Source organism: Sphaeramia orbicularis, chromosome 1 (genome assembly GCF_902148855.1).
Source record: "Sphaeramia orbicularis chromosome 1, fSphaOr1.1, whole genome shotgun sequence".
In the NCBI taxonomy this organism is placed as follows: Eukaryota; Metazoa; Chordata; class Actinopteri; order Kurtiformes; family Apogonidae; genus Sphaeramia; species Sphaeramia orbicularis.
In genome coordinates this window covers 49,181,760-49,203,259 of record NC_043957.1, presented here as the reverse complement: position 1 = coordinate 49,203,259, position 21,500 = coordinate 49,181,760, and the positions used below count along the sequence as shown (strand labels likewise).

The 21,500-nt window shown below is 36.3% G+C and overlaps 1 protein-coding gene and 1 long non-coding RNA gene across 5 annotated transcripts in view; both read left to right on the top strand.

Annotated features, from left to right (window-relative positions):
* inpp4b (inositol polyphosphate-4-phosphatase type II B) overlaps positions 1–21,500 on the top strand; it is a 306,898-nt gene that overhangs the window by 147,044 nt on the left and 138,354 nt on the right. The window lies entirely within an intron of this gene.
* LOC115423593 (uncharacterized) lies at positions 1,979–12,478 on the top strand. The gene is made up of 3 exons (XR_003935987.1): positions 1,979–2,227; positions 10,078–10,082; positions 12,467–12,478. It is a non-coding gene; the product is annotated as an uncharacterized LOC115423593 (long non-coding RNA).

The following is a 21,500-nucleotide window of genomic DNA, read 5'->3' as shown; positions in this document are numbered from 1 at the left end:
AGCTCTGATTATTCCTTTTGAAGTGGCAGATTTCAGTTTATCCTTGGCGTATCTAGTGAGAGCTGTGTTTTTAAGATGTATCTGTTGGTTATAGTTTCTCCTGCAAAATTCCACAGACCTACAGTTTCTCTGCTTGAATTTGCATACCTTGTGAAAAATGTCTGTACACGAGCAGGTTGGAAATAGACTTTTTTTTTTTTTTTTTGCCAACAACAAGCATAGATCCTTTAATTTATTGCCGTTTAAAATGAGTGCAGGTCAACAACCCATTCTTGAGAATTAAATCTTGCCAGTGTGCAGTTCTTTAAATATCATATCATCCCAACTCATCTGAAACAAATGATACCAGGCACAATAAACACCCGCCCCTTGTGTGTATTGTAGCTTATTTTGCCATGGATCCAGCTGATGTCTTCATGTGTATGCATGTGGTGATGTCAGCATATCAGTTGCCTCTATATATGTGCCAAGTTTGAAGTAAATTGAGACAAAATTGCCATTTTTGTAGACATTTGAAATTTTGCCCGTTTTAAGTAAATGGGAGAAGAAAAAAACATTTAGAAAATTCATTAAAAATGTGAACTTTGACCTACTTTTCTCAAAATGTAATCACATGTATTCCAGATCACTTGCAGTCTATAAATCCAATTTGGTATGAATTCAACCAATAGTTTTGCTGCTACAGACATTTCAAATTTCGCCTATTATAAGTTAATGAGGAAAAAAAAATTTTTTAAATATTCATAAAAATTTGAAGTTTGACTTACTGTTCCCAAAATCTAATGAGATCTATTCTGGGTCACTGGTGATTTATGAACCAAATTTGGTGTGAATTCAACTAATGGTTTTGCTGTGAGAGTGTTAACAAACAAACAAAGAAACAAACCAAACCTAAAAATGTACCCCTTGCCTCCTCTTTGGGGTGGGGGGTGTGGGGGGGGTGTGGAGTAATAATATACATGTATATATCAGTGTTACAGTGTTTCAGTTACTCATGCTGTTTGAGGGAATATAACAAGTCTATAATAATAATAATTATGTCTCCCAGAAACAACAGTATCAATAAACTTATGTTCAGATTCAGGCTCTGGAAGGATAGGGAAAGATACCAGGGTTTGTTTAATAAAGAGAGAATCTGCCAAGATGTGATTTAAAAAATAATAATAATCTCTCCTCAAGGAACTTTTTATTGCCTAAACCTAAAAAATCCCTTTCAATGAGGACAGGGAAAATGGAAGGAATATACTTGAATGAAAATTTATGCTGAGATTATACAGATCTATGGTTATCTGAAAATACTAATGTGTAATTGTGGTGAGGGGTTTCTTCTCAGAGGCTGAATAATACATCATGTTTGGCAAGAACATAAACTCTGTCTTGTGCCTGTACATAACCAGTTTTCTTAATGAACAGTGATGCTCATTTGTTCTGCTGTTTGCACCAACACAACAAAATGGAATTTGACTGAAATGGATGGAAAAACATAAGTGATGTTAGACTGGAGAGAGAGAGAGAGACAGACAGACAGACAGATGGGAAAACAGAGGAAAATCTTTACTGGATAAAAACCTGAGTAAAGTCAAAAAAAAAAAAAAAAAATTAGATCTAGATATGTTTTGGCTGAACTCTTTTTATTATTTATTTTTATTATTTATTTCAAACACGCAAAGAAACAAAATAAAACAAAATGAGGCAAAATAAGACAAATGCCTAATAACATTTAAATGAACAGAATCTATCTTCAAGAACATGCAAGTCTGAATTTTGCACGGTCGAAAAGGAGTAGGAAGAAGTATAAACTTATTTAATCCTACCCCTCAAGTGCTTTTACATCTTTATCACTAACTTAATACAAGAATCAAACAATACATTTTTTCTAATTTTAGCATTCAACCACATCAAATACATAATGCAGTAATTGAATTATACACAACAATATGATCACGGCAGTACAGTCATACAAACAGACTCAACAATTCAACAATTACAACATATTTATCTTATTATCTTATCTTATTATTATCATATTAACTCAGACACTAACTTATGATGCATATCTCCATCACTAGTCAAGTGAACGTTTAACCCTCGAAGTTAATATGTAAAAAAAACAGCAGAATGGGCAAGAGTAGGGATCTTAGAAACTTTGACAAAGGAGAAATTGTGTTGGTCAAATCAGTGGGTCAGAGCATCTCCAGATCTTGTCGTTCATTCCCAGTGTAAAGTGGTTAGAACCTACCAAAAGCGTCTAATGAACAACAACCGGATCTCAACTAATCGTACTTCGTAATTCGTACTTTCAAATGCAATTGTCCACACTGGTCTACGTGACCGACTTCCGACGCTACGATTTGTTGAAAATGTCGTGATTCAGTCATGGGGTGAAGGGTTAAAGTTTAATGGGAGATTTTTCTTATGAAACTATATTATAATATTTGTCATCAGTGTTTTGTAGCCCAGACCCCTATTAGAATGTGTCCCAATATTTTTGTCCACATAGTGTATTTTTGAGCACAGAAAACTAAGACAATAACAGCCAGCAACAAATCCGAAGTTCAAAGACACTGAAATGCCTGCTGTGAAAAAAGGAACAGATCCGTTAGTCACATATTTAACCCCCTGGTCATCTGAAAACACATGTGATTGGTCAAAACCTCTCATTATGGGATAGATTTTCTTCACACTAGTCCAGAGAAGGGCGTAGAATATTGTTTTCTTTCTGTCAAATCAGTTGAATTATGATACGCTGAAAGGTAATTATGGAGTCTTTGCCCCAAGAAGATTAAAAAAAAACAAAAACAAAAAAAAAACAACAACTATCAAGCACTGCAATTTTAAAGAGGTGGGTAAGAATTTTATGCTAATACATTATCTTACAAAAGGGAATACTACTGCCTGAGTACAGGAAGTTTGGAAACGGAGGAGCACAACTTTACTGGTATTGAAGAGGTAAATGCCAAGAAAACGCTTCATCTGCTTCCAGCTCATTAGCATTCCTGAGAAACCTAGTCCCAACTCTGCTGCTGTCTCCATCTCTATTCTCTGTCTTTGTTTCTTTACCTTTATCCCTCAAAAGTCCCTATGGATTATGGGTCCTGCTGAGTGTGTTAACCTACATCCCTGCCTGTTCGTCTGCAGACACTCGCTCACCTATTCCCATCTATCTTCCCGTGTGTGTATGTGTGTGCGTATGTGACGGAGAGTGTGGCCGCGCAGGTGTATTCACATTGTATTACCACCTTAAAAAACTCCCTGCAGATCCACGGCCTTCCCACCACATCCCCATTCAATTCCCTCACCACTGAGTCACCGGAGCACAGAACACCTATCATTTACTGCCTACCCTTGTCGACAAGCCAGTGCAATCCCCACAGAAGCTCTCACACTCCATCTGCTTTCCTGCACTGTGGACACACTTGTACACACGTGCATACATACGTGCACTCTGTGTCGTTCGCATGCAGAATCCACTTCACAGCGTTAATGAAATCAGTACCAGGACACAGATAAAGGCTTGTTAACGCTTCCTCCCCTGAGGTCTTTAATGAAATCTGCAATGTCTTACAGCTCAGTTCTATTAGGTCTCCAAGGACCTTAACATAGATCAACCTGACACAATCCTGTTGCAGCTTTCCAGTTAACAGTTTAGTAATGATGCAGCAAGAAACAATCACATGCCACATGGAGCAAGGAATTGTGCCTCTGCTTCTTCCTTGTTTGTCTTTCTGTCTTTTTTTTTTTTATTTCATATTTATCTTGTGCCATTTGTATGTATCTGTGTGGTGAAACTACTGTGTTATTTTCTAGGTAAAACAACACAAAAAGGCATTCCAATGACTCGAACACATCCTTTGGAAAAAATTAATTAGCAACTGATTAAGAACGATTGTAATTGGTGGTTTGCTCAGTTGCAGCATTCTCAGTGTATCCAAGAAAAGTGGAGTAAATATTGTTTTTAGTGCTGGGCAGCCATTACATTTTTTAATCGCGATTAATCACGTGGATTTCTGCAATTAATCACGATTAATTGCATAGTTGTTGTGGGGGGGGGGCGGGGGGTGCCGGCATCAACAGCGTGTATTGTCTTTCAGTGATATTTCAGACTGGAAGTACTCCAGTGATAAAAATAATTGCACGTGTCAGTGCTTCCAAACAACTGTGTCCTTCTCAACCCCACCATCTGAAGACCTTTAAAATGAAAATGTCCATGTAAAAAAACACTACTTTTACACATGTTTATGTCCCCACCAGTGTTATTTACTGTTGTGAGTGATTGACAGGAGTCTTAAGCCCACTAATAAGTACTAATACTAATAAGCCCAATAATATGTGATGTTCAGTTGTTCAAAGCAAGCAAAAGGGGCCCTGAAGTGGTCAGAATAAGTTGCACTAACGTATGTTTTGTCCTTGCGGTGCTCCCGTAGTCAGTTCGGACATAAGAACGAACTAACAGACACGTTTCTTTCACTCTGTTTGTATGGCCCCAAAAACGTTTGCCTGTGAGTATTTTATGTTCAGTTGTTGTAAGAATGAATAGTATCAAATATCTCTGATGTGAACCTTTGTTGTTGGATAAAAAGACGTTGTAAATCTTAAATTAAGGTGTAAATGCTAATCGTTAGCGTGTCTATGGATTTTCCCATTCAAGTTAGCATCGAGATAAAATGATTGCTAATACAACATTCACATCATAAATGAGTAAAGGTTAGTTCAAAGACTGGCATATTATACCTAAACACAACCAGTGAATTTACATAAACTTAGCATGAGCCTGCGTAAATAATTAACAACCCATCTGCGACTGCTAGCATAAACGAATTAGCTTAAACATGCTAATAACACATTGTAATAAACACATCCAAAATAACGTCATAAACATGTTTCTAACGGCACGTTTGCATGCGAAATTATTTAGCGAACAACAGAATGATTGGCACGTACAGGCGTTGAACTGCAGGAGTTACACAAAGTTTGATTCAGCATTACTTGTAAAGTTCGCTCTTTTCTCCTCTCAGTACACACAGCACCGGCGTGTGGACCACCAAAATAAAAGCATGAGTTTCAAAATAAGAGTCCATATGTATAAATCAGCTAATACTTGCTTGAAAGGCAGAACAATAATAAAACGGCGTTACCGTGAGATAAAAAAAATTCTCTGCGTTGTTTAATGAATGCGTTAACGCGGTAATAACGTGTTAACTTGCCCAGCCCTAATTGTTTTATTACGCAGGCTAGTAGTTAGGGCTGTGCGATTAATTGATTTTAAATCGAAATCAGATTTTTTTAATGAGGACGATTTTTAAAAAAGGGAAATCGTCAAATTAGTTTCATCTCTCCTGTGCCTGTGGGCTACCGTAGGCTCCTCCTCCTATCTGTGACAGTGGTCTTTCGCAGCAGTCCGTGTAATAACCACAGACGTTAAATCTGTGATGGGTCTGCAGTAGTGATACCTATGTAAGCCGTGGTTTCAAGCACAGATCCCCCAATTCAAATACAACTGCATGTTCTGCACGGATCCATACTGTACCGTCTTCTTCCGATCCGGGTTGCGGGGGCAGCAGCCTCAGCAGAGGAGCCCAGACAGCCCTCTGCCCAGATCCACCACACATCCACCAGCTCCAGGGATATAATCCCTCCAGCGTGTCCTGGGTCAGTCTCTTCCACGTACGGATCCCCCATATTTAAATCTAACCGCACGTGGTCCACGCATGCCTGTCACTGACTGACATTGGTGTCACTTCTTCTTCTTTTTTTTTTTTTTTTTTAGATATTCTTTGAGTTTTACAAGAGAATACAAGCACAAACATACGCCTCTATACTCAACATACACATTTAGCCACCCGTACATACATCCACATACAAAACTGCACATTACCCATGTTCACAAAAAAGGAGAAAGAAAACATTTGTATATACTCACACCTAAAAAAATCTAAAATTACATCAACCCATATATATACAATAACAAGGCACACATTCTTGAAATATGCGTACATTTTTTTTTTTTTTTAATGTGAAGACAGACTTAGAAGTTCCATGGTAGTGTCTGCTGTTTGTCCAAAGTTCTTCTACATAATTCAGTCAGTATCTGTTTGATCACTGTATTGCTGTCTGTGAAGTTCTGGTGAATGATCGTTATGCATCTTGTTTTCCAAAGCTTGACTGACACAATGCAGATGATTAACTGGAAGAGTCTTTGTTTGTTTGTTGGTGTTATTTCCTCTAGAAGACCGTACATGACTGAGCGGTAGTTTATAGGGCAGCTCAGGCCAATGTTTTTAAAAAAAAGTCCAAACAGCTTGCGCTCTATAGCAGTCAATAAGTACATGTTCTTGAGTTTCATCATTTTGGTGTCACTTCTGTGGGCCCATCATGTGATGCCATCACGGATTTGAGGTAGGGAGCAGTGCCTTGCATAGCAGGCTGCTCACAAAACGACATGCTTACTTTTGTTGTCTTTTGTAGTTTTACCCAAAAATCGAAACTTGAGTTTTTAGAGGAAAAAATCTGGAATTTATTTTTGGCCAAAGTCATGCAGCCCGGCTAGTAGTATACTAGTAGATTAATTTGAAAATTGCATTCAGCAGAAAATTAGTTGTAACATGATGTGTTGGACTGATGCATATCCTGTGACTATTGCATATGTGTCCACTAATGCTACAGTAACGACACTCAAGTGATAACTTCCACAGGCATATGGTCTAATTTACATGTGTTAAGCCCTGATGCCTTTAAAGGAATGGTATTTTGCTTCTTCAAATGGAATTATGCATTTTATAACATGTCCCTGTGCTCTACATAAACTGTAAATGCTCTGCTTGGGTCTGAATTCTTCATTAATTCAACTCCACAGGTCCATCTTCAACCCTATTTCTGAGTAATGACACCAGAAGGGTCGTTCTGAGCGCTGGCCCTTTAAATGCACCACTTCATGCTCCACCCCTTCCAGGTTGTTTACTGTGTGCTTTGTCCCGTTCAGTCTTTTGTGTTTATTAATACAACCAACAACTGAACATTTTAGGTAATCGAAGTTTTGACATATTTCCAGTATGGACTACAACCGCTGCTGCTGTTAAAATAATTTTGTCGTACTCAGAGAAATGTTCGTTGGAAGTCTTGACCTTATTTGTGCAAATGTCGTGATGTAACAAGTTATAGACGTAACAAATTTAGCAGGAATTAAAACGGGTTGTAGAAATCTACTCGATTTTTGTCAAAACAAATATAAAGATAGCTTTGCAGCACCTGGAGGGTTCAAATTCAAACTTGAACTATTAGGGTCCAAATACACAAATAAATGAACCAAAGACTAATAAAAGTGGGTTTAGCAAAATTTGACCCCTTTAAATTATTTTCATGATCTAAGAGTTAAAAATTTAAGAGTTAAAACAGCCATAAAATAATAGTTGGCAGCTACATGTATTTTGTGAATTGATTTATGATTTATGACGCTTTTTATCATTCACAGTGGAACATCTTATATTTAGGGACTGTTGGATGGTGAAAAACATATTTTATAATTAGATTTCATTTGCTTTTTTAAACAAGACTAAATGATATTGTTTATCAAGACACAATGTGCTGTTTTACAAAAATTATTTTTCTTCTTGAGGAATCATTGCATACTTTGCCTGAGATGAGGAAAAATTAGGGGAAGAAAAGCATAATGTTAGGCAAAAGGTGGAAGACATGTCAGAATAGTGTCCACATTTCATTATAGGACCATTCAGTCTAATATAAGCAGGAATAAAAACATGAAGCACACTACATGTATCAATACTGGGTCAATGGTTATGTTTATAATGGAGATGCTTTTATATTTTTAAGTTTTAGCATCTTTTGAAATATTGCATCAGGCAAAAATCTAAAAACCTTAGCAGTTCAGTGGAAACAACCAAATCTTTATATTTAACTGCTGCTGATTTCCTGCATGAAGTGTGTTTTCCTTCTCATGAATGTGAAGGACTGTTGGACATGAATTTTGAGTACATTTCTGCTACAATATCCAAGGCTTATTAAAATTGAAGTATTAAACTGCACAGTCCACTCTACTTCAAGATGCATTGTTGTTGGTAGTTGTTCAGGTACTTCAGTCGTTTTTGCACATATGCTTAAAATTATGTTTTATGTTAAAAAAAAAAAAGAAATTCATAACCCTCTAAGCTTTTTATTGCAATGTTTCATACTGAAATTTACCAGGCAGTGACTGGAAACACCACTCTAGATACTTTTTGAAATGAGCTGTAATTGTGATATCATTTTTCATTAATTTTATCTCTTTATTTTCATATAAAAACAAGATGACTTTACTGATGAATTAAAAGTAGCTTCAGAATAATCATATGTTCCAAGAGACATAGAGGAATGGTAATGATAATGTTTCAAAACTGGTGAGAGGAAAAAGAGTAAAACTGTACTTCTGATGTCATTTCTCTTTACATACTTTAAACACTTGGATTTTATATTGTTTCCATTAAACGTCTGGACGTACTGACATGGATGAGCAAAGAAATGAGAAAATACCTATATTTAACAGGCTGGAATTAGAGAATTTCGAATTTTAAACCTCCCCCCAAGGAATGGCAAGGGATATTGTTTTTGATTAGGTTTGTTTGTTTGTTTGTTTGTTTGTTAACACTCTAGCAGCAAAACTATTGGTTGAATTCATACCAAATTGGGTTTATAGATTGCCAGTGACCCAGAATAGATCTGATTACATTTTGGGAAAAGTGGGTCAAAGTTCACATTTTTAATTGAATTTTTGAAATCTTTTTTCCCCCCATATTTATAAATGGCGAAATTCAAGTGTCTATATAAACATCAGTTTTGTTTTAATTTACTTCAAACTTGGCACATGTATAGACGCAAGATATGCTGGGGACTATCCACTATGCATTCTTTTCAGAACAAATAGAATATGAACATTTGAGCAGGATAATAAACTGTAATGTCTGTAGACATAATATTTAATTTGTGTGTGTGTGTGTGTGTGTGTGTGTGTGTGTGTTTTGTACTACTAAAGCCAGATGTTAAAACTTTATTGATTCAAATTCTGCACTTTAACACAGAATGTTTTGTGATATAGTACTAGATACAGTTCTGATCAAATTAATGTGTTTAGTATTTGTACATATTTCTGGTGTTAATTCAATTTTTCTAGGAAATAATCTTTTAAAAAAAGAAACAAAACAAAGAAAAATATCACCTTCTTAACAGTATCAGGATACACTGTGATATATCATATCATGATCCTAGTATTGTGATTTGTACCATGGTATACGTTTATAGTAAAGGGTGGTACACATTAACATTTTCTCTTCAAGCCAATATTTTGCCTTTGTCTGTGACTAAAAAAAATCATGAACACAATTCAAATGACAAGAGCCATTTTCCTGTAAATGGCTGCTTGTCAGTGTCAGTCTATATAGTGTTTGACTTCTTTTTTCCTTTTTCAAATGCAATTACACGGCAAAAACTCAGTGTTTGATCGGGATGAAAGGAGTCTGTTTTGTCAGCTCTAACAATTTGTAGAAAAATAATTATGAATCCTTCGTGGCTCTGTGGGGGCACCTCCTTTATTGCTTTCTCTCTGAATCCTTATACTTGAAACAGATTATGCAATTTTCTCTTCAGTTCTTAAGAATCATGTGACATGATCATTTTTAGGGTCTTTATCTGTAGTAGTTTTGTGTACTAGCTTAACCTGAGTTTCTACCATGAACATGCTGGTAATATAGTCTTCATTGAGTGAGCAGTGCCAAAGGTCATCATCAAGGTTCACGATATGTGCTCCATCACCACAGCAACTGCCCTGTCTCATTGGTTCCATCCACGTTCATTCAATTGTCATTGATCTGCACTTAGCATTGCACTGGTGCAACAGTGAATGCACGCCAGCTGTTGTCATCATCAGCAAGGTGTACTCACAAGGACATGAGTACATGGACCTTTAAAGAACAGTAATTTAACACTGAAGATCAGTGAAGGGATTATATGTGAGCGACAGAACATGCGTTTCATTGACACTGACAAAGAAGACATTCATCATCATCAGTCATATCATTGTACAACTTTGAGGTTCAGTATATACGATGTGTCAAACATACAGAACAAAACCAAAGGGTCCAATCTGACCCCTGGGATAAATTTGTGAAAAGCCAAACTTACATTGAAGATATTGACCATCATTTTAGTTCAGGTTCCACATTCAGCCCATTTCAATCTGGAGTGGATCAGTCAGTAAAATACTATCATAATAACCTATAAATAATGACAAGCCCAAATTTTTCCTCTTTGTTTTAGTGTAAAAGTAAAATAATATGAAAATATTTACATTTACAAACTATCCTTTCACAAAAAATGTGAATAACCTGAACAAATCTGAACAACCTGAAATGTCTTAAATGTGAGTATTTTGTCATTTCTGTCCTCATCCATGACAGTAAATTTAATATTTTTGGCCTGAACCAAAACAAGACAGTGGAGGACACCACACACTGAACCTTTAAAGTTTTAAGTTCTATTTTATGTATTTCTGTACATATAAATGTAATCTTTTAGATTTTATGATATGTTAGTATTTGTGCCCATCATAGATGGTGCAGCAGCTTATTATATATATATATATATATATATATATATATATATATATATATATATATATATATTTTTTTTTTTTTTTTTTTTTTACCTGTTTTTAATACAGCAGTCAGTGGAATAAGACAGTTCTCGTTGAAACCACATCCCACCGTTATACACAGGTGCTCTGCAGTCTTGAACTTTATTAAAACCAACAAGCGATAGCAATTTTCCTCAGCTATAGGTCTGTCACAGTTTCTAGACTTCCACCTCTTCAGTACTTAAAATGCTATGAAACACCAACTTGAAGCTTTGTATGGACTGTTGTGACTGTCCTCAAGAGAAAGTACCCTTCTGGATATTTGTTCCACCTTGCTACTTCAGTGAAAACAGCTTATCCCTGACAGTTTGTGACACTGGTTAAGCGCTAACATAAAAGTAAATGTAGTGTGAAGACAGTTCTCCTCATGCAACAGTACAGTGTATGTGTGTTGGAGCCGGAACAAATAGGATGCATTAAAACTCACAAATGTTTTGCAAGAATGCATTCGTCCCCAACATAGCCAGTATTGTTTTTATTAACGAATGTAACAGCACATTTTGGACATGGCATTTATTTACATCCTGCAGAGACTGATCAGATATCTTGAAGAGTAAACTGAAATTTTATTAAAAATCCCCTTGTTATTGTTATATGATGTAATAAAAATACTTTGCATTGAAAAATAATGAGTTTAATGTGGTTTTCCATGAATTTTTTTTTTTTTGTTTATTTATTTGTTTAATCGGATTCCCATTAGCTCCCACCGTGGTGGTTGCTAGTCTTCTGGGGTCCAGAATGAAAAGACTAAAATTCAGATACATTACATTTACATTGCAAAAAAACCCAATACAATTACAGATTGAATTTCATACAGAAACTTTACATAAGGAATATAAAAAGGGTCATACAATTCATTTGACCATAAATCTACAAAACATTAAGTTGAGTTAAAATGGGATTTCATAGGTTTTTTTTTTAAGTGCATAAAGTTGACAAGTTCTTCAGCTTTTTAGGCAATTCATTCCAAAGTTGAGTAGATCTAAAAAGACAGACATTTGTTAAAAAAAAAATAATAATAATAATAACAATAAATAAATTAAATAAAATTAAATAAAATTTGTGTTGGGGTGATTGATAACTAAATTGAAGTTACAGGGAAGTTGAGTGTTGTATGAGTGAATTTGATGAGAGTACTTGAGTTTTTCATGAAATGAACTTGGTTGACCAGTTAAAATAATTTTCTTAATAAGTATTAAGAAGTTATACTGCATTTTAACATCAGTTATAATTTGGTACGTGAAATTGGAGATATTTTTGATGGGTTTATGAAGTTTGGGGTTTTTGTGTTCTACCCTGCATAGTTTAGTGTCTATTTGTGTATTTTTTTTTTATTCTTGGCAGAATGGTTGCGCAGTGGTGATACAACCAATACAAAGGTGCTATGACTAGAATAGTAATATACTGATATTCATCCATTTTTCATGTTTTCTTGATAATAACCAAAATCACTTCAGTTCTTACATCAATATCTATGGCATTGTACTGACAAAAACATTCCATGTTTTCTTTTCTGTCTGTGTTAGTCACATGATACACACAGGAGTTAGTAGTTGATTGCATAACCATTGTTTTTGATGACTTTTGATGGTCTATTTTTTTTTTTTTATTATTGCGACTGTATATCTTCTATATCAGAACTTTAAGTGACTATAGCTATTTTCAGATGCATATGTAACTAACTGCGTAAAGGTTTTCTAAAAACTTCGATATGAGTTTTTCAATTGGTGTTCAGATCATTCTAAATATACTTTTCCTATGAAAGTCTCTTTCATCAAGAGGTGTAAGAACCAGGGCATTTTTACTGAGGGAATGTACTGCAATTGGTCGAGACAAGCCGAGAGTGTGCGCTCAGTATAAAGTCCCCTGACAATTGTGTCCAGCTCTATGAACAGTCCCTGCAGTGTAGCCTTATTGATGGAGTCAGTCCCCCAATTGCAAATTGTGCAATTACATTTGAGTCACATGATCATGTCATTCATCTCTAGTGGAAAATCAGGAGCGAAGGCATCATTTTAAAAGCTGGCATTCCCCATTAGTACAGTCCGGTGTCCTAACATCTGTCCTCGGTGAGAACTAGCCAGAGCTATATTTAGCTCTCGCGTCCAGCTTTATATAGGTCAAGAATCCCATCTACACTTCCACTGCTAGACTCGCTAGACTCGGTAGCATTCTTGTTGTCTGTGGTGGATTCTGGTAATTACTTTTATCTGACCACTCCCTTGCACCGGTTGTTTTACAGTCCTAAAAGACTCTGAACCCATAAAAACCCAAACATCCACCATCTACCAAAATCATCTACTGATATAAACTGTTTAATCCCTGTTGATCCTCTAATCTATGTCAATAAATGGTGTAAAATACAGTTAATCATCTTTTCATGGTCATCAGATATGACCCATTTGGACGTTCAGAGGCTCCATAGTTACCGTGGAAACACCATCATCTTCTACAGCTTTGATTCATCAGTAAAACCCATGGAGTTGGATCAATGACAATGGATGGAAACACTGGGTTTATGTTCAGTTAATGATAGATTTTGCTGAAAAAGTCACCTTTTCTTCAGTTTTCTCTATTATTGATATAATACTCCTCAACTATACTATGAGATTTTATGAACATGTACATGATCAGTAAATTAAATGTTGGAAAATACCTGATTTTTACTGAAAAAAACCCCCACAAAATACAGAAGATAATATTACAATAAATGGACGGTTAAATATAGAGAAAAATTCATTTTGGAGCTGCCACAAATGTCACACTGGGTCCTTATGGGTTAAGGCAAAAATCTGTTGGGAAAATCCAGAATAAAATCAGAACTAGTTTATCCAATGTTCCTGCTGTGCATTTTGAGTTTTCAGTTAAACTTACAAAACCCCTGTGATGGGAAATGCCACCGGTGATTTGTGCCTTTTTTGTGGCCGTTAGGTGTTTTCCACTGTGAAGGTTCCCACTGAGACAAGCGCCCGACGGCCAATGAACTGTTACTTTGAAGTCTTCTGATGAACTTTACCCACCCACGGGTTGTTAAATTCAGACCTTTGAAAATGTAGTACTATTGTACTTGTGCTGGCCCTGCTCTGTAAATCTTCCTCTTTCCGTTAACAAAGCCACAGTGACCACATACTTTCTTCTACTTTTTCCGTCCTCCTTTTGTCAGTTTATCCAACTTTGAAACCTTTTCAACAGTTTCAACTTTTAATCTGTCCAGAAAGTGAACAAACTATAGATTTTTTTTTTTTTTTTTTTTTTCTTAGTAACAGATAAAACAGCTGTGAACAATAGTTCTTTGTAGTTGCTCTTGGTTCAACTGGATTGGTTTAGCTCTTTTGAGATGAACCGAGAAGAACTACGAAGAAGAATGATGACCTGGGCAAATGAGAACCTACACTCAGATGTGAACAGTACTCCTCTGTATTCTCAAACTTTGCAGAAGCCACCGTATTGACATGCAAACCAATTAAACAACAGTGGAGCTGCTCATTTCACCAAACGAGAAAAAGCAGTAATTCTGAACTTCATCTCTGCCATTTAACCTCAGAACAATCAAATCATGACAGTTATAATTATTGTAATAACGGTTCTAGGAGCGCACAAATGATGGTAATTGAGATGAAGTGAAATAGAATGCACACAGTGGAGCTTAGGTTTCTGATAGATGAGGTAAATATTCACTCAGGTTGGACATTGCATGCTGTAAAATTTGTTTGTTTTTTGTTTTGGTACTCTTGTAAAAACCCTTTGTGTGCACTGGCTTTTAAAAAATGTACGCTGAAATGTGCCACCAGTTTCTGTCAGTAACCCATGTGGTCTTCAAGTAATATAGTTAATACTGTCATGCTCTTTAAATGGTCGTCGTTGTCTGTCGTCCATTACAAAAATTTCAATCCTCTTCTCCGAAACTACAATTCTGATTGACTTCAAACTTGGTATACAGCTTCTTTATGATGATGTCAACAAAAGTTAGTGAAATTATTTGGATCCGGATCTGATTCTGGATTTGGTGCGACTTTAAAAAATATCCCCATTATAAGAGATAGGAAGTGGATCCATGCAGTAACTCAGTAAATATAAATGATATCCAGTGTAAATTTCTACAGTCCAGCCCTGATGGGGAGATGACCAAAACATAATGTCCAGCGGGAACTTACGGAAAATTTAACATGGGCTCTTATGGGGAAAAAATTTCAATCGTCTTTTTCTCTGAAACTCCAGTTCTGATAGACTTCAGACTTGGTATACAGCTTCTGTATGATGATGTCAACACAAGGTATTGAAATTATTTTGATCTGGATCTGATTCTGGATTTGGTGCCACTTTGAAAAATTTTCCCATTATAAGAGATAGGAAGTGGATTGATCCAATAAATCAGTATCAATGATATCAAGTTGGAATTTGAGTTTTTTACAGATCTGATTGGAATATGACTAAAACATGGGCTATTTCTGTAATAGAATAAGTACACATAACTAGGTGACAATAAATGGCATCTGGATGCATTTCCCAAAGCTTTTAATTTGGCCGGTAAGCTACAGGGCCATTGGTCCTATTTTTTTTAATTGTTTTTAATGGAATTGTGCATTTTAAAACATTTCCCTGTGGTCTACATAAACTGTAAATAAATTATATTACTATGACATTACTATTATGTATATTATAGTTTGTTGCTATCTATAAATGTGTTTATAACCCTTTGTTTTATTCCTTTATTGCATTTATTTCAGCTGAATTGTTCCCAGAGAAACCCATTATTACAACCTGGCTATTGCTATCACTATTTTTGCCTCTTCATCATCATATTATGTTCCAACAAAAAACACAGTTTCCTAAATCAATAAATAGCCAAAATAACACATTGCTTTACCTCTGTGTTTTAATATATTTAAATAAGTGATATGTAGCTTTTTTAAATGGAATTATGCATTCTAAAACATTTCCCTGTGGTCCACATAAACTGTAAATGCTATGTTTGGGTCTGAATTCTTCATTAATTCAACTCCACAGGTCCATCTTCAACCCTATTTCTGAGGAATGACGCCGGAAAGGTGGTTTTGAGCGCCGGCCCTTTAAATCAGGGGTCTCAAACATGCAGCCCGGGGGCTAAATGCAGCCCACCACAGGTTCCAATCTGGCCCGTGGGATGAATCTGTAAACTGCAAAAATTCCACAGTCAAGGCTGTGGAACTCATTTTAGTTCAGGTTCCACATACAGACCAATATGATCTGCAGTAAAATAATAGCATAAAAACCTGCAAAAAAATAACGAATATATATTTTCTTCTTGGTTTGATGTGAAAAAAAAATATTACATTATGTCTATAAATAATGACAACTTCTAATTTTTGTGTTTGTTTTATTGCAAAGAATAACATTAAATTGTGAAAATATTTACATTTACAAACGATCCTGTAACAACAAAATGTGAATAAACTGAACAAATATGAACAACCTGAAATGTCTAAAGAAAATTAAGCACAATTTTAACAATTTTCTGCCTGTTAAGAAGTATTTAGTGTCGTTGTAGTTCGGTTCCATAATGCACATGTAGGAATGATAAGTTGAGTATTGTTAAAATTGCACTTATTTTTCTTAAGCGATTTAATTTTTTTCAGGTTATTCACATCTTTTTTGTTAGAATATTTTATAAAAGTAAGTATTTTCATAATTTAATAGGTTTTTTTGCACTAAAACAAAGACAAAAATTTGGGGTTGTCATTATCTATAGGTTATCATGTTATTATTTTACTGGTCCAGCCCACTTGAGATCAAATCGGGCTGAATGTGGCCCCTGAAAGAAAATGAGTTTGAGACCCCTGCTTTAAATGCACATGAGCCACTTCATGAGCCCACCCCCTCCAGGTTGTTGACCATGCGCTCTATCCCGCTCAGCCACTTGTGTTCGTTAATACAACCAACAACTGAACATTTTAGGTAGTCAGCTCGAAGTCTGGACATATTTTCAGTTTTTACTACAACCGCTGCTGCTGACAAACAATTATGTCGTACTCAGAGAAATGTTCGTCTCCGTCCAAAATAATATACAGGGTGGGGAAGCAAAATTTACAATGAACATTTAGTCGTTTTTTCTCAGCAGGCACTACGTCAGTTGTTTTGAAACCAAACATATATTGATGTTATAATCATACCTAACACCATTATCCATACCTTTTCAGAAAATTTTGCCCATATGAGTAATCACGAAAGCAAACATCAAAGAGTGTGTGATTTGCAGAATGCACTCGTCACACCAAAGGAGATTTCAGAAATAGTTGGAGTGTCCATAAAGACTATTTATAATGGAAAGAAGAGAATGACTGTGAGCAAAACTATTACGAGAAAGTCTGGAAGATACTATTAAAGAAGAATGGGAGAAGCTGTCACCCGAATATTTGAGGAACACTTGCGCAAGTTTCAGGAAGCGTGTGAAGGCAGTTATTGAGAAAGAAGGAGGACACATAGAATAAAAACATTTTCTATGATGTCAATTTTCTTGTAGCAAATAAATTCTCATGACTTTCAATAAACTAATTGGTCATACACTGTCTTTCAATCCCTGCCTCAAAATATTGTAAATTTTGTTTCCCCACCCTGTACATTATATAGCCTAAATGTCGTCTAAAATTACCATTTATTTGCAACCCAGTATAACAAACTATTACATGATCAAAAACAAATTTATTTTAGCAACAAAAAAAAAGTCTCTGTTTTAAATGGGTGGGGTCACCAGAAATGTGTGATGTTAAAATGGGGTCATGAGCCAAAAAAGATTGGAAACCACTGGTGTAAGCGTAGCCTCAGACTGTCATTTGTGAAGACTTCTCGTCAATGCAGATGAATGTTTTCCCACTCACATGTATGTATATCTGTCATTGTAGTTGCATAAAGAGCACCAGTCAAACCCTGTGTAGTAAAACTTCAGCTGCTGTTCTATCAGAATGGACTTAACAGACTTTGTAGACACTATTTCCTTTTAGCGCAGGGAAAGACTGATGTACATATGAACACCTTTCCTATCACTGGATGCATTTGCACTTGTAATTTTTGGACATGTGACAACAGACACATCTGCCCAAGTTGAATAAAGTGAGATGGAGTTATATTACTTTATCTTTTTTCACTAAACATTATATAGAAAATAATCATGTTTAGATTAGATTAAATGTTTTATGGCAAATAAATGAAAAGAGAGTGTTTCTATAACCCCTATTATAACTTGTGTGTTCAGTGGGAGAGCTTTGTATTACAGAGATAATTGTCCTACCTGCTGTATAAGAGGGTGTATACTGATACTGTGCATTTCTTCTGTATAGTATCTCACCTAAATTGAAAACCAGCTAGACCAGCAGAGTACACAGTGGAGGTTTAAGACAAATTGCTTTGTGTATTCCTACTTTGGGAAATGTGTTTGTAAATTGCAAGAGAGGCTTTGAAAAGAGAATAACTGTTAAATGTAAGCCACTTCCCTGATAACTAATTATTTTTTGAATTGTGCCAAATTCACAGCAGGCATTTTAAGCACATTATTTTTGTCACTTTAACAAAGCTGCCTGATTAAGTGTTGTCATAAAAAAGATTGTGGGCCAATTAGATTTTTAAAAAGATGGGCTTGCAGGCAAAGAACAATCTGCAGATTTGTTTCCATGCCAGCTCAAGCAGACGGAAAGAGGGGTGGAAGAAAGAAAAGAGTGAATGTGGGAGGGAAGTGGGCGACGGGTTTGGTTTTAATCTACAGTTCTCATCAAAAGTTAATTTGAGGTAAGTTTGAGTGTACACTAAAAAAAAAAAGGGCTTCTGCAGCTGAATAGACATTTTTTTGTTCGAACGTTACCTTCTCTGCTTTCTCCTGTGATTGATTTTAGGAAGAAAATTGCAAGCAGTCCTTGATGGTGTTAAATCAAATAGTGTCTGCTCTTTGAATGAACTGCAGGTGTCTTTTTCTTCCACAAAATAATATATAAAGATTGTATGTGATCAAGTGCTGACTTTTTTTTTCCCCACATAATTAAAAATAAAATGACATTGCCTCCCTTAAAGGCATAATGTATTAGTGATTCTGACAAAGGCCGCTCTGTTGGTTTGAATTTAGAGTTTCATTAGTGGATTGAGGTAGAGCAATCTAAAGAGTAGAGGGCCTCGATAACCCCAGTGGTTTCCCTTCGGAGGACTATCGCTGAATGTGATGCATGTTAATCTCCATTTCCTCGATTATGTGTGGTCCACTGTCAGTACATGCTGTTTGTTCAAAGTCAGGGTGACTTTCTTTTCCTGTGCTTCACTTCTGTGTTGCAGAGTGAAACAGAGCGAAGGGAGAGGGATGGTGAAGAATTAGGGGGGGGGGGGGGGGGGGGGGGGGGGGGGGGGGTGGGGTGAGAAGATGAGCAGAAACAACACTGAGATAGGTGTCTGGCAAGGGACGGGACAGTGATTAGATTTATAAATCAACCTGTGTTATTTTCTCTGCTTTGGGATTGCTGTAAGACATAAAGCACTAACTGAAGATCCCAGCATCCCACCACAGAGGCACTCCTTCCCTTCTCTTCTTCTCTTCCCTCTCCTTGTTTGTACACCCGATCGTCTTCCCCTGCATTCCTCTTCTTTCCCCTGTTTCTCTACTTCCCCTTCCACCCTTCCCTTGGGTGTGATTAGATTTTTCTCCCTTGTATCTGACCAAGATGGATTGGCCTTGAAAGCATCCTTTCTGCTTCCATCACCATCTCTCCCCAGGCAGGGGTGTGTCATCTTTCCCCTTGTCTCCTTAGACCATTAGCTGGCACACAACATCCAATATTTTCTCCAGCCGGAGAGCACATTAGGGACTGGTCTGTTTAGGTGATCAGACTTGCTTGTGAGATGCCCAAGGAGGATTTTTCTTCATTTGTGAGTGTCTGTCTTTCTGCCAATACTATAGATTTTCTATCAGCTCCTTAATCATGGCCCCATGATTGGGAAAGTGATTGGTTGGGCTCTCTGATATGAAAACTCTAGTATCAATTTTGTGTCTGTCAGGGCACATAGCCTGTTCTATTAGACGACTATTTGAACAGTCATACAAAATGTTTCTCCCTTCACCTCTATCAACTTCCCACTGGAGAAGACTCTGCTTTATTCTGCACACAGACTCTTTGGCAAAAGTCCGTCAGCAAGCAGCCTGATTTCCAATTTTAGTCAAACAGCTTAATAATTTCACAACCTGTTCAAGGCTGGAAACAAGCTTTTTAGGTCTAGAGAGTAGGAGGCTCAACAAGGCTTGTGGAAGTACCTAAAGTATCCGAATTGTTGCATACTTTTAGTACGTTTTAAATTATGGTTGGTGTTTTATGTGTATCTTCTTAGTTTATCGATTTATGTATGGTAGGGGTCACCAACCTGGTCCTGGAGAGCTACGATCCTGCATGTTTATCCTGCATCAGGCTTCTGCAGAGCTTGATGATAGGCTTATCATTTGAATCAGGTGTGTTGGAAGTAAGAGGGATACATCAAAAACATGCAGGATAGTAGCTCTCCAGGACCAGGGTTGGTGACCCCTGATGTATGGTTTTAGGACAGACTTTTATTGTGTTTATGTGTATTTTTAGTGTGGATGTATGGCTGTGGTTTCTATTTGGTGTAACTTCTGCTGCTGCTGTCTTGGTCAGGACACTATTGAAAAAGAGATGTTTAACCAGTGAAGATCCAGTGCTACTTATGTAGAAGTTTCAAAATAGTTTTTTTCTCTTATTTATCTTGAGTGATTTATCACCATTTTTATAATATTATCATCTATATTTTGTGTTTTTACAGTAAAAATCAGGAATTTTCCTATATTTAATTCACTGATCATATAGATGTTCATAAAAGCTCAGATTATAGTTGAGGGTTATTATATCAGAAACAGAGAAAACTGAAGAAAAAGTGACTTTTTCAGCAAAATATGTCACAAGTCGCTTTTCCATTGACCCTCAAATTGTGGGAATATGACTTGCGCATAAAAATTTTCCTAATGGAAAAAGCACCATTTCGCCAAAACTCTCGTTTTCGATTACAAGTTTTTGCGCTGGCAAGAGGTGATTTTTTGGCGTAGCGCAAATGGTATATCATGCAAAACAACAATGGAAAAACCTTTTTCCTCAACTAGAGTCACATGAAAACAAAACAAAAAGGATGTTGATGGACATAACAGGCGAAGAAGAGTTTTAAAAGAAACATGGTGTGGTATGTGTGGACACACCAGGAAATCAAATCATTTTTGAGTTTAGTACAGGATAGAGGGCTGTCCTCCTGTCCTCCAGGAGGCGCTACAGGAGCCTACAGACTAAAACCACCAGGTTCAGGAACAGTTTTTTTTCCTACACTGTTGAGCTCTGCCCTGTGACTCCCATGACTCCCTAACCACCTACACACATACACGCACATACCCAACAACCACCCAACAACCCAACAACCCCCTCTTTGTGGATAATATATGTTCTGTACATATATATTCTGTATATATTTTAATCATCCCATTTGCACTATTGTACATAATAGACATTCAAGTAGATGTATACTATATAGCATTCATACCACACTACCTGCACACACTGTATAATATGTATAATACGCTATCATATGCTGATTTAACCTGTAATATATAATATTTAATCACGGCTAAGCACTTCTGGTAAGATGCAAACTACATTTTGTTGCTGTGTACTTGTGACATGTGCAATGACAATAAAGTTGAATGAAATCTAATCTATGATAATGATGAATATATCTGTAAATCAACAGGATATTTACGTTCATCACCTTGTTTATGGAATGTTTTCTCATGTCATCTTGCAATAATAAATAAACAAAT